This window comes from Tenebrio molitor, chromosome 1 (assembly GCF_963966145.1).
Source record: "Tenebrio molitor chromosome 1, icTenMoli1.1, whole genome shotgun sequence".
Lineage (NCBI taxonomy): Eukaryota > Metazoa > Arthropoda > Insecta > Coleoptera > Tenebrionidae > Tenebrio > Tenebrio molitor.
In genome coordinates this window covers 17,201,535-17,216,295 of record NC_091046.1, presented here as the reverse complement: position 1 = coordinate 17,216,295, position 14,761 = coordinate 17,201,535, and the positions used below count along the sequence as shown (strand labels likewise).

General features: G+C 32.6%; 2 protein-coding genes across 7 annotated transcripts in view; one reads left to right on the top strand and one right to left on the bottom strand.

The window, feature by feature from the left end:
- Klp54D (Kinesin-like protein at 54D) overlaps window positions 1-14,761 on the top strand; it is a 115,593-nt gene that overhangs the window by 14,099 nt on the left and 86,733 nt on the right. The window lies entirely within an intron of this gene.
- The window catches only part of Myo61F (Myosin 61F), a 29,193-nt gene that overhangs the window by 13,301 nt on the left and 1,131 nt on the right, over window positions 1-14,761 (bottom strand). For 3 of the 4 annotated variants that reach the window (XM_069036325.1, XM_069036328.1, XM_069036329.1), the window contains exon 1: window positions 6,274-6,428. The exons of the other annotated variant lie outside the window; for it this stretch is intronic. The gene's annotated coding sequence lies outside the window, so the exon portion shown is untranslated. Of the gene's footprint in view, window positions 1-6,273; window positions 6,429-14,761 lie in introns of those variants that run through there. 4 annotated transcript variants of the gene reach the window in all.

The window sequence follows — 14,761 nt, the reverse complement described above, 5'->3', positions numbered from 1 at the left end:
TTTTTTTGGTACAGTTAGATTCATTATGTTTTTCTAAGTTAAAAAATATAGCACACCCGGTATATTTAAATGTTATTCTAACATAAGAAATAAATAAAATTCAATTACAAATCATTAGGAATAAGTAGAACTTTACTCGTAACAGGCCATGAATTACTTAAGATATTCTTGTAGCCATGGAAACACAAAAAAAATAAACATTTATTTTGAAAATAAACTTTATTTGTCGTGATTTTTGTTTAATTTTTTTTCTCCAATTTCGTGTTGTGAAATAAAATTAACAATAATGAAATTGTGGATATGTTGCAAGCATATTTCGGAAATAATAGAAATTACTACTTGCAGAGAAACGCCACCTGAAAGCCTTCTGAATGCCACGCGAATTGTCTCGAACAAAATGGTGCTCAATTTGAACAGATCAGTTGAAAAAAAAAAATTGTTGTTTTATTGTTTGTATTACTTAATAAATATTGTTTCCATGACTACAAAAATGTCTTCATAAGTAATTCATAGCCTGTTACGAATAAAGTTCTACTTATTCCTATTAGAATTAGAAATTAGAATGAGATTTAAATATACAGGGTGTGCTATATTTTTGAACTCAGAAAAACATAATGAATCTAACTGTACCAAAAAAATCGTATGTTGCCATTAAAAAAAATAAAGTTGACCCTTGACCCTTGCAAGGGAGGGTTGCTAAGGGCAACATTTTATATTCAGTTTATAGTACTTTTTAAACCCTTTAATTTGATGTATTACTCGTTGAAATCGGATGTCAAATAAGAAAGATATAAGCTGGGGCGGTTTTTTGTGATCACTCTGTATATAGTGACCGGCACAAAAAACGACTCATTATGATTTCTTTAATAAATGATCTTGAAATTATATTTGTGCTTATTTTTCTTTATTATAGTTAAATTGGGATATTTTCAATGATCGGGAGTGCTATGGTCACCATGGCAACCGAATTGTTTTGTTTAAATAAATTATTAGAAAATTTGCGCTACTTCCTTGTTGTGTTTTTGTCGATTGATTTACGTGTTAAAAGATTTAATTTGACAATACGAGATACTAATTCAAAATGCTTTTCAAATTTTGGCAATTTTTCATAACAAAATTTTTTCTAAAAAATTATTTTTTTTTTCATGAAAATTTTATTTGTTGTGTTTAATGTTTTGTTTGTCGGATATTCTGTGGCAAACAGAAGAGTGTTTTGGAAAAAAATGTTAAAATACGACACATCTAAATAAATTTTGATTTAAAATCGGCAATAATCGTAAGAAAATGAATAAGGTATATTTTTGCGCTAACTCCGTTATATTTCTTTGTTGTTTCTTGAACATTGAATTAAATTTCTACGGTCTTTTGTCGACATTTCAAATTTTTTTGTAAATATTTATTTCGACAAGGTTTCTTTGTACAAATACCATCGACAATAAAACTATAAAAGTCAAAATGTGAAGGCGAGACGCCGGTAATGATGTTGATTAGCACTGCACTATTACTTGATAGTAATATCCGTAATAATGTATGTACTCCGGCAAAATTGCCGTGCCGCCGGGTGGTGGAGGGTTCAGATAAAAAATAAATTTAAAATAGCAGCAAACATTTTTTTTTGTCAAAAAACTTGAGTAGTGAAGATAGATGCAAAATTTTTGTTCTAGCTCAGTTTTAACGTCCAAAAAGTCTACTCTCTCCCTGTACCAGATTCAAATAAACGACAAACAAAAAAAATATTTGTGACACTCTTGAAAATACTCCTAATCAATTTGAATATTTGATTTCAAAGTGGCTGATGAATATCTAGAATGAATCATGAATCACAATCTAATATTTTTAATATCTTTACTTACGTAGGTGTACCTATAAATAAATAAAACCACATCAACACTTTGTAGTACAAGTTAATTTTTTATTTCATACTGTCCGGTAGATGTTTGATTAAATGATTACATTATCAATTTGAGTCCTGTAGGTGAGTTATAATAACTTGTGACAGTATCAGAGCCTGGAAATGTCGGTAAAAAACACCTACCGGACTTAGCCCGAAAGTTCTACAAAGCACTGAGGGTATTTTTACCCTCATTAACTCCTGACCCACGATTTTAATTGAAAAAAGTTAAAAAAATATTTTTAACTGTTAGGTTAAGTTTAAGTGTTATGTTGACAGTCAAAAATAATTTTTAACTTTTCGGTTTTTTCAATTGCAATTTTTGGGTCGTGCAAAAAATAGTATCTGCACCTCGGAAGTGCAGGATTGTTACCGTCGGTGCCTTGTAGGATCCTCGAGCTTCGCCTTCGGACTACGAACTGCATCTCGAGTAAAAAAAATTAATATGTATCATAAAAGGTTGAATTTGCTATGCTTTTTTGCCCAAGGGTGAAAAGTTGACTAAAAGCTTGTAGTGACCCAGTTTAAAATTTAAAATTTAAATTCCTGGTACCGCCACAATAGCGCGCCAAATGTGAAGGTACCAAGGAGGTTAAAGTAAGAGGAGGGAAAGCGCCCTATGCTGGTATGATGCACTGAAAGCGTGGTACTGAAAGTGATGCCAATCGTTCCTTCTCCAGCAACCTTTTATGACCGCGAACGTCCTTGAACGGCCCACCGGGTATCGCATCGCTTTGGCGCCAGTGGCGTTCCTTTAACCCTCGCAACAAGGTGTTAAGCGTTTTTACGTTACAACAAATGCTCCAGTGCGCCCCGTCATGTACTTATAGTTTTTTCTGAATTATAAATTTACTTCTTTTATTTTTGTTAATTTTTTTCATGTACTTTATGTTACAAATTACAATAAATGCATCTGTGCAACCTTTTATGGCTCTGCACGATTTGGCGGGTGGCATCACTTTTTCAAACTGGCTTTCACTTTAACCTCCTTGGAAGGTACTAGCGGCTAGGGTAGGAACTAAGGGATGGGGTGACAATCCTGGGGAGAGCGGAAATATAGCGGGGGTGAAGCGGTCTCTCGCGCGCGTGGTTGAAGGGGGTAGTTGGCTTTTGTTTGGTTTTTCGAAACGAACACACCGTGCGAAGAGCGATCCATATTTCAAAATTTGTAAGTTAAATCTGAATCAATTGCACTACCGTCCCGAGTAGATATTTTGTGTCCCCGTGAGGAATCCGACGTTTTTTTAATCCACCCGGGTTCCCACGTTCGTTGTCTTTTTGTTTTTTGTGGGACCAGGACCACGTGGTAAGGGTATGTTGTAGCTATTATTTGTTGCATGCTGTTTCTTTAGAGAAGCGCCCATTTGTTCATTTTAAGCGTTATCCCTAAGTTCCTCCTGGGAGGTTCATTTTTCAAACAATCTGTTACTTTCCAAAATTAGTAGCCGTCGTCCGAATCACGTGCGTTCATTTTGTTTTTCTTTCGCTAACATTTTCTAACGGCACTCGATCCGCCATTTTTCGTGTAGCATTGCCAGCGATTATCGTACGCGTTATTTATGTTGCTTACTGATATTTATACCATTTGAAGCGGTTTTATTTTATCGTTGTTTAACTTTGCGCTTTGTTTTCTTTTATTTGATCATTGTTTAATGTTTCACTTGGTTCTCTTTTATTTGATCATTGTCAGTAAAAGTTAAAATGTTGTAAGTGCGATCCTATGGGCGCTAGGTGACATTCAGGAGGTCGGGGGGATGTTTAGTCAAATGTCTGTGGGGGCGACGGTTATGTAGAGCCGTTAGCGGAGGCGGACCTAAGTCTTTGCTTACGCGGCTCCGGGATGTTGACGTGAAGCCCCCGTCGAGATTATAGAGACTTCGGGATTTGTCGGGAAACGGTTGGTTGGGGACGGTGGATCTAAATCTTTGCTTATGCGGTTTAGTGACCCCGAGACGCTCTGTCACTCTTGCTTGGTCGGTGAAATAGTCTGACGTTCATTAATACCCCGAATATCTATAAACGTCGCTTGATCTCAAGATGATTCAGATTATTCTCCTGTCATTTTGTCCGTCATGTACCCGTTTTCTGTTATTTTAAATGTTGCTGCATTCATCTTGTCGTTTATCTTTGTAATGTACTATTGCGAGCAAAAAAAGTGGGACGTCAAACTTCTGTCAGTTTTGAAAAATTCAGTGTAGTTTTAGCTTTATTGTCATTTTGCCTTTGATTATTGTCATAGAAATTTGACACTATTCTAGCTGACAGTTTAAAATTTTACTTTATACTCCTATTTTCCTTTTCCAAATGCCCTCTTCTTTTGATAAAGGTAGATTTTGATTGGGACTTTGCGTTAAATAACTACGTGCTTACTTACACTTATTCCCTACAATCTCCAATACTTAATGACAATTCAAAGTAGGGTTAGAATCAGATAAGGGTTATTTCATATTAAAAGTCAAGACAATGACGTTGATGTCCCACTTTTTTTGCCCGCAATAGTACTCAACTAGTTAATTTCTTGTACTCCGTTAAACTTAATTTGTGTCCTTTTGTATTGTTTCCAATTTTTTTTTCATCGAAGTTATTACAGGCATTTTTAATAAAAGGTATTTTGCGTCCCTCACATGTGTGTTTTATTTGCGGTACTCTTCCAACTTCCAACCCTCATCGTTTGCATTCCGAACCTTTTCCGCCAAAATAAAAACACAACGTAGGGCTCCTCCGCTTCGATGACGATCACGAACGACCACATTTGTTACCGTTTTGCGCAGGTTCGAATATTTCGCGGAAAAAATAATGTATTCAGATCATTACAAGCTCGAGTTGGCTATGTTTTTTTGCCCAAGGGGAAAAAAGAGCCACTTTATTCCATACAATCAGGGAGTAAAGTTGCTCATTAGTCATTATATAGAGGTCGTGTAAAAATAGTAGTTAATTTAACGAGTAAAAGCCCAATTTACACACGAACGAGTTGAATACAACGTTATTTTGTTCGACGAGCCCCTTAAATAAGGCTCCAAATCGCTTAAAATCTTTAAAATTAGCTTGACGTTATATTTTGAGAAGCTGTGACATTTATCAAAATTCGTTCACACAGGAGAAAATTCTCAATTTCTGAAAGAGTCGAACAAACATTTTTTTAATCAAAAATTTATATTTTCACATTTCTCTAAGTAATGTAGCTATATCGTTGGGTTAACAACAATCGTGCGATAAGCTAAAATCTACTTTTATTAATGCTTATTTATTTTGCGTTTTAACAAAATTTATCCACTTTGTGAGGTAATTCTCTAAATTATCTTTGCTATCATCATTACTTACGTAACTACTTTGTTGCAAAATAACCTTTTCATATACCTACTGTACTTTTTAAACTCCAAGAATATATATAAAAACAGATTAGGTACCTACACAATAAATATATGTAGACCACATTGAGATACAAACTTAAAAACTGAGTTAAGCAAATAATAAATTTACCCAAAAACAAATTTTGAAAATCCATACTTCACTATGTGATTTTTATCACTGTTGCGTAACAAAATTGTACACATATTGAAATTGATTTTACATTTACCTGCATATTGTATCGTGCACCGTACATACTGTAATTACAATGTTTTAAAGCAAGAGATTTTAAATTTTAATTCCTGTGTATTAGGTGTATTAGGTATATAATTCAATATCGCAACGCCTTCGTTCTGAATTTTTGGACTAACAAACTTACTGTCGCTAGCAAAAAATTCAGGTCATTTGAAAATTTCGTTAGATTGCCACAAATTAAAATTTTTTCCCTACCTGATTATGTCCATGTCAATAAAGTGTCAAAAAAAGAGAAAAAATGACAAATAACGTCATACAACATGATGATAGGATTGATAGGTTACGACCGTTTTACAATGGAACATTTTCTGTTGTGTCAAAACATGATTTTGACGACCAGTTTTTTTTGCTCGCGGCAGTACATACATTTTGATCTTTCAATATTTTAACATTTAAATAAGAACTTACTCAAATATGAAATGCTTTTACTAACAAGAAATTGAAAACTGTAAAATGAGCACAGTATGCATGTGATTAATTGTATTAATGTGTTATCGATCAATTTCTTACAAACGTGCCGATATCACTTTGCATTAGCTAACAATGTTATCATATTGTTATGCATTATCGGTGGAATTACTGGAATGTCTATCATTATTACATTACACCTCAAAACAGAATAAAAGAAACCAATGTGAAGCTGACATTAATGAAAGTAAAACATTATGAGGAACTACAGTAATTCATTTCTGTACAACAAGATTTATGCAATTGCTTTAGGTGCACAACTAATCAACTAATAGTTATTAATTATTATAAGTGTTTAAAAAATAACTTACCAAGTTAGATCACTGTTAATAAATGTAAAGCATTTGTTCACTCTGTGTGCACATTTCTCTAAGAGAATATTGTTCAGTATGTAACTGCACGAATAGTATTTGTGATAAGGTCTTATCGTTCTTTATCTTGATAAATGATGATACAATGTATAGATCCCTTCGAAGGTTTCGTTTAACGATTTTATATTAATACAGTTATCGATCGATAGCCTAAATAATAAATAATATGTTTTAGACTGTAGAAATTCTGATATAATAACATAATGATAAATTCGTCAGGCCAGAAATTAACATCTTATGTATATATGTACTCATATTATATATACATAAATATAATATTATATTTGTATTAATAAATACAAATTTGTATTTGTATGATTCTACGAAAACTGTAAAATTAAAATCAATACATCTTCATGGGAATTGTAAAACTGAAGGCCGTTCTGATTGTAAAATGATTCAGTTTTTATACGATCTAAGCTGTAAATTTCCTCATGATCACTACTTATAAGTAAATACCTCTGACGAAATAGTGATAACATTTTTTGCAAGTATAGTCATGCTTTATTGTATTTTATATTTAATTTTGACGTACAATACAAACGTCGCATCAATCAATCCACTTCGCAGAATTATTATTATTATACTTGTATGTATCTCCAATAAAACTTATACGGTTGGCTTCAAAAAAAACGGGAACTGTTAGAAAAAGTTCTGTCAGATTTTATTAAATTTTTATAGTTTGAAACGACCTTTTAGAATTTAGGTTAAAAAACTGCACTTATGTGTCAGAAATACTACTGTCAAACAGACACAAATTGACATAAATTGACAAATTAAATTTCCAATTCACATTAGGTCAAATTTCATTTCCCGGTTTTTTTGTGAAGCCAACTGTATGTACAGTGTACCCAGGGAAGGGGTGGCAAGTTTTCCAATTAGTTCCACCAGATGGAACTATAATTAAGAAAGAATATTTTTGATATATGACAACATTGTCAGTGTCGTTGTAAATTAGGTTAAACAAAAATCAAAAATAATGAACACCTAGACATTCAAAAATGTATTTAAAATGTTCAAATTGTCCACTATTATGCTGACTATGCCACGTAGAACCATTTAACAATAGCTCCAAGCTTAAATCCATAGCCAAACAGCTTGAAACGAAATAGTGACGAATGATGACATTTGAGAAAGTAAAAAGAAAAAAGAAAGATTGATATGCTTGTATCCTATGATAAAGTAGTAAATAGTAAGCAACGTTGCAACACTTATTTGATTCGTAAATTGAATAGTGCCACCTACGAGTATTATTAGTAAGCAGCGTAAAAACTGCCACCACTTTCGTGGGCACACTGTATAATAATTTGCCTGTAATAACTTGCATTAAAATCATTGATAACCGTTAGGGCGACAACAATATTATGTAAAAAGTTGAATTTATATCATTTCTAAAGTACAAAGTACGTACCTACTTACGTAGACCAGTCGCACAACCTGTGAAACACCTGCATATGAGAATATTAAAACGTTTTCCGTTAAAAATCCATTTAAACATACGATATATTTGCTTGAAATACAATGTGTTGGTTTGTTGGCAGTCTTGTTCATATTACATAATTATGTATGTATTTACATTCGTTGGTGAAACACAGAGTATCGTCTGTCTAATAATCCAGAGTAGCATTGAAATTATGAAATTTATATTAATTTACTCGTATTATTGTTGCAGTTTATAATGTTGCTAAAATTAGTTTTAAAATTATAGTATGCATCTTGACCGTAAATAATAAACAGAAAAACTGAAATAAATTGATTAATTTTTTTTGTTTGAAAAACGATGTAAGCGTTTCATTTATTCCGTGTAGGTAATTGATATTTACAGAATTTGGTAATTAAGATAAGTTATCACATCTGTATTAATTGATTCTTAGTAAAGTGGTCAGATAAATAATCGGTACTTAAAAAACATCACATAAGTAAATGATTAAACAATCAAGAATTTAAAATATTTTTTATTCTTATTAACAGGTATTTATTAATTTAATGTGGGTACTACACCTATTAGAATATAATATCGTTCGTCTTGCTAGACGATATCAAGGTTGTTGAGCTGACCTGCTTATAGGTAGTCATTGTACTCGTACGTCGTGTGACTCAGTTCTTTTTTAGTGTGTGGGATACAGATTCTAGATTTGATATTTACTTCAACTCGTTAATTCATTTCTGATAAATTCAGGATTTTTAAGATAGTTGTTACAACTCTATGAAATGGTTATTACCAGTCTTAGGACAGAATAGACCCGGACAAGTCGACCAGTACAACTTTGCGTAATACCCCGCTCACATATAAATAATATGATTCAGCTGGTTCGCTTTAAACAACAGGGAACCAGCTGAATCGTCTTTATGTGCGAGCGAGGGATTACGCAAAGGTGTACTGGTCAACTGTCCGGTACTATTTAAGTAGTTTAAGTAGTCCTGTTTAAGTAGTTTAATATCTACAAGATGCAATGATAGTTATACACCTTGCTTTAAATTAATTTTCTATCGAAAGATAATAATTGTCTTTTTAAACTATTCCTCAAAGTTCAAACGTAAACATTTAAATCTAAATGTCGCTCCTACGTTAATAGAAATTAAATATTATACAGGTGTTCCTTATTTATCGGACGATTTTAATTATCTATGGGTCAAATTAAATGGTTGTGAATAGGCTACAAGATCACCTACTAAATTTACGTATAGGTTAAGGTTAAACTGTCAAAAAAAAAAAATTGTCAAATGGCAACACATACTTTTTTTTAGAAATTCTGATAGAGATTTTTATTCTGAAAACAACAATGTATCACAAGTAAAGAGTGATCAAATTAATTTGTAATCGAGTTATCCATGAATCTGAAATCGTATGTCGTTACTTGGTTACTTGAACTCCACGCTGCAATAAATACAGCGCCAAACACAGGTTAGATCTAGACATATCAATCGCAAAAGATATACGGATTCAAATCCATGGATGACTCTATTACAAATTAATTTGATTGCTCGATATAACCTCGCATAAAAAAATAACACTAACTTTTGAAACAAATGACGAGCACCAAGCGAGAAGTTACCGTGCGATCCAAAAGTCTTTATATACTGAAATTTTTTTAATAAACAATTGTCAATGTCAAAATCAGGTAAAAAACCACTCTGTACCACCCTAAAAGGTGCGCATATGGACCAGCTGTATAACAATTTGACACCAAATCATAGTTAAGGTTATGTTCACTTCACCTCCCGGACCTTTCTTCCGCGAATTCATTTTCAAAACAAATTTAATGAGAAATCAGCAGAAATCTTTTTCGAATTTGAAATAAACTCTCGCTCGTCAGGGTGCAAGCTCAGCTATATTTAAAAAATGTTGACACCCAGTGTGACTAATCGTATGTTCATGAAAATTACTGTTTGGGTCATACCAACATGACAACGTTTTGACAATTGTTTATTAAAAAATTTCAATTATACAAGTGGGTCATGACTCATGAGTGTCATGACAGTGGAAACGAATGCCGTTGGACTGCAGCATATTTGGGGCATATTTAAATGATTATTAAAATTATTTTTGATTAATCTGTCTGTATCCTTTGATATCTTTAATTTCACATTTTTTATTTTATGGTGTAATTATAATAATGTCATGGCTCACTTGATAGAAAGACTTTTGGATCGCTCGGTATTAAAATGCACTGCCTTACAGTGTAATAAGTATTAACCAAATTAAGTTAGCTGGAAAAACAAATGACAAATAATAACATAGTAGCGTTTTTTTTTTAACATTTTTTGTTTTTTGTTTTTTTGTTATGTAAATGTATACTTGTGATAAATTTTTGTTTTCAGAATAAAAATCTCAGAATTACTAAAAAAAGTATGTGTTCGTATTTTTGTAGCCTATTCACAACCATTTAATTTGGTGTATAAATAGTTAAAATCCTCCTATAAATAAGACAGTTATGGATTCGTCTTCTTTTTTGGGGACACCTGTATCTATAATAATTACATCTATTATTTTCTGTTTATTTTCTCTTTTTTTTTTTTTTTTTTAATTGCCTTCCCGTTTTTAGCCATACGGCTTTTTACGGTACCTTTCGGTCGGCCGCTTTTTCCATTACAATTTTCCTTTTTTTTTTGCCTTTTCTCAGGTGATGCGACGGGGCTCCGGGGCACTTTCCCCGGCCACCCACGCCCATTCCACCTCACAATCACAGACATACACAACATTCACAGACATACACAACATTTATACACCCATGGGCGCCTTTTTCCGACGGGACTCGAACCCGTGCTGACCTCGCCGTGGTGGCCGAAAGAGTGTTGATCTTCCTTCCACCACCCTACCGTCAACCCCTACTAGACATACACACACATCCATGGCCCGGCGGAGTTTCCTTCCTTCGAAAAAATCCTCCCCCTTCGGTGGGATTCGAACCCACGGGGACACCTGTATCTATAATAATTACATCTATTATTTTCTGTTTATTTTCTCTTTTTATTTTAAAATAAATTACTTTAACGTTAGATAATGAATGTGCAGGTACGTTTATATCCCACTTAAAAATTTGAAATGCTAAGATGTAAATACGTATGTAAATGCATAAGGAGACGCGACTCGGTATAATTGTTATGTCATCACTCCGACCCCAACCATCCCAAACCACCTTCACCTCAAAATTTTAAATGGCACTTTACATTTTTAATGACGGATTATACAAGAGTACATAATTTGAACTTTTCACGCGGACATCCGGTATAAATGAACCCATATGAATTATTTTATTATTTATTATTATTATTATACACTGCCCGACAGACGAATACAATTACGGGGCAGGAAACTTTACGGCATTCAGCAATCACCTGAAAATATCATTGTCTTGCGACTCATTATAATAAGTGCACATTTGGTGTAAAGGTGAAAACTTCAAAACATTCGTTCTGGCTCTGGGTATAGATATGTAAAAAGTTCTCGACTGGCGAGTTCCTTTGTTAGGTACATGAAGAGAAATCTGACTTAGCAAGTCAGGACAGTCAATTTTGTATTTGATCATTTTTTTTTTTAAATGTATGAATTGTTCATAATCTGTGATACGTGCACAACGATTAGCTTTGTCAATTTAATAGTAGTTTATTTAATGAGTTCGTGCGTTTTAAAATGGCCCACTCGTGCCAAAAAAGGCCCAATTTACACACGAACGAGTTGAATACAACCTTTTTTTGTTCGACGAGCTCCTTAAAGGCTCCAAGTCGCTTAAAATCTTTAAAATTAGCTTGACGTTTCGTTTTGACAAGTTGTGACATTTATCAAAATTCGTTCATACAGGAGAAAATTCACAAATTCTGACAGGGTCGAACAGAAAATAAATTTAATTCATTAAAATTCGCATTGCCTTAACGACAAGCTAAACGTACGAGTTTATATTTCTCGTCCTATTAGCCAACGATACAACAAACGTTTTCAACCATAAATATTTGTCTTATCGCCTGTTAATATCTTTGTAAATGAGTAAAATATCTATCTGTCATTGATCAAGTACAGTTCATACTACGCTTGTTATCTTTATAACGGATTTCATAAACGAATTTGATAAATCATAGGTTTTATTTTTTATTTTTCACTTTAGTATAATTGCATGATAACTCCTAGGATACGAAATACGTAAACATGTCCATAACAACCGGGGAATAATAACGGCGTAATAAGAATAAGCGGGCGTAATAAATTCATAACGCCCTCATTAATTCATAATTGCAAAGATGCCAATTTTTTTTTTAAGAACACGTATAGTGAAAAATAAAATCTTGTATGCACCACGGCGTCACCGAATGATTACGCCCATCGAACGATATCCATCTCTGGGCGTAATCATCGTTGTAACGCCCTTGGTGCATAAATAGCTATTATGTTTGAACTTGGCTAATTGTAGTACAAAACATGTACTTAATAAAACTTCCTCTGGTGAATAATAATTTTGTAATGCAAATGATAATTACAGAAATATTTAGTCTAAAAGATCCCCTCCAAGTTGGGGGCAATTCTTGAGCATTCATTTTAAATCATACTACATATTAGCATCTGTATATCTGAATAAGTAAATTAATTATGTTCAAAAATACGACACAATTCAGTCCAGTAGATATGCCCGTATTTATTAAAAAATATAGGAGTATTTTTGAAGTAAGTGTCGTCAATGTTATAGCACTAGAATCGATCATATTCATTAAAGTAATGCATTGTTCTTTAGTGGAGTTATATTGTAACAATAATTAGTAATTACTAACAGACGTTCTAATTTTCAGTACACGGTGATAGGCTCTTTCGGAATTTCCTATAAAAGATTCCCATAAGAAACTAATTAAGTACATTTTTTATGATGAGAGGTCATGTACGGTGTTATTAAAACTTAATAATATATTCATGCGGTTATGTGTTGCTTCATTTTTCCAGCCATTAAAATGTTCTCTTAGACAATATTAATGTATTACTCTATTATTAATTTTAATATCATCAAAAGAAGTGTTAATGGTTCGATAGCAATAATATTATTATTACGAATATTCGACAAGTTGTCCAAGTAAATATTCATACTAGATATTACAACACAATTTGTAATGATATTTTTCTACATGAGGTGCTTTCATTTTCATTTCCATTAAACATAATGATCAATTGATTAAATTAAATAATTTAACATTAATTTTCAAAAAACATCAAGCCTAACTCTTTGAAGGTAAGGTTTCATGTTTAAAAACTGACTAACGTACGAAGTACAGAAATACAAGTTTATTTGTGAATACAGGGCGCGTCCTAAAAAACGCCGCAACCATATCTCAGTTACTTATGGCTCGATTTAAATAAAACAAAAACTGGAATAAATCACTTTAAAAACACTATAAGCACAACGTAGATTAATTTTTTTTTTTTAAATCATTCACTCAGATGATAGTCAACTTTGTTTTTTCAAATAGCTTGGTATATTTTTTTATTCGGAATCGTATTGTAATATGCACATTCCTAACCTTATATGAGGGCGGAAAGTTAACCATTCCTTTTTATCTTCACTTCCCTCTCTTGGTCAGTAATAGGCCACTTACCACCCTATTATAAAGTTTTTCCAGTGGCGTACTTACTGAAAGTCGAAAAACAGTAGAAATGAAACTGCATCAAATTAATTGTTTATTTGCTAAAAATGTAATGATTCCGAATAAAATGTTGTACAAACCTCGGTGGGAATGTGTTTCATTCCTGTCTCAAGCATTAGCTCACCTCGGCTACGCCTTGGTAAGCTATCTTAGCTCTCGACGGGAATGAAACACTTTCCCACCTCGGTATGTAATCTACTATTCCGATTTTTATTAATTTATTTTTGCGGTTAATCTTAATTGCATTCTAACATGTGGCATATCGTTGGATTCAGAAAAATAATCTCTTTCAAAAAAATACACCTACCAAGCTATTTGAAAAAACAAAGCTGACTATCATCTGACCTTGAATGACTTTTTGAAAAAAATCTATATTGTGCTTATACAGGGTTATTCTAAATGATTGTAGTCGAAGTAGGCCATGCCCATGTTATTACATTTTTGCCGCTTTCATGTGAACTGTCAGTTTTGTCGCTGTCACTGTCATTTTTTAGGTGAAAAGTGCGGTGATGAGATTTTTATTTAGTTTTATTAAATTAACGATTGAATCCAGAAATATTGAGTTGTTTTGCACCCAATTTAAGTCCCGTGTGTACTTACTTATTCACATCGTTTTGATGTTTTTTTTATGTGGAGCGGCAACCATAAATTTTACATTGGGTTTTCACGCCTACTTAGAATACAATCATTTAGAATACCCCTGTAATATCTTTAAAGTGATTTATTCCAATTTTTGTTTTATTTAAATCGAGCCATAAATAACGGAGATATGGCTTACGGCGTTTTTTAGGACGCACCCTATATACACAAACAACTGTGATTATCTATAATTTTGAAATGACCTTATATTTTATAAATAAAACTCAAAGTAGCAGTGAACATTTTAATTGTAAATAAGTACGTACGATATTTATAGAGTTATTAAAAAATAAATATGAGTTTAATGATTACCAGTGCGTAATGTAGGTCTATATTCCCATGTAATATGCAAGTAAACTTAGTAAACATACAAGAACATGCTGAAATAAATAAATAACTGGTTTTTCAATTTAAATTTGTTATCTTTAAGCAAAGTACCTACTGCCTAATGAGAATGCTTAAACTTTATCACAACTGATATCGATGGAATACGTATTTACGAATACTTATGCACGGTCGATGGACAAATAAAACTGGGACACTTAAAATTTAAGCTATGTAAATCACACTGTTGAATTGTCAATATATTTGTCAGTTTCTATATAATATGTCATACCAAAGTTAACCTATTTGTGATAAAGCCGTCATTAAACGATGGAAATTTGTA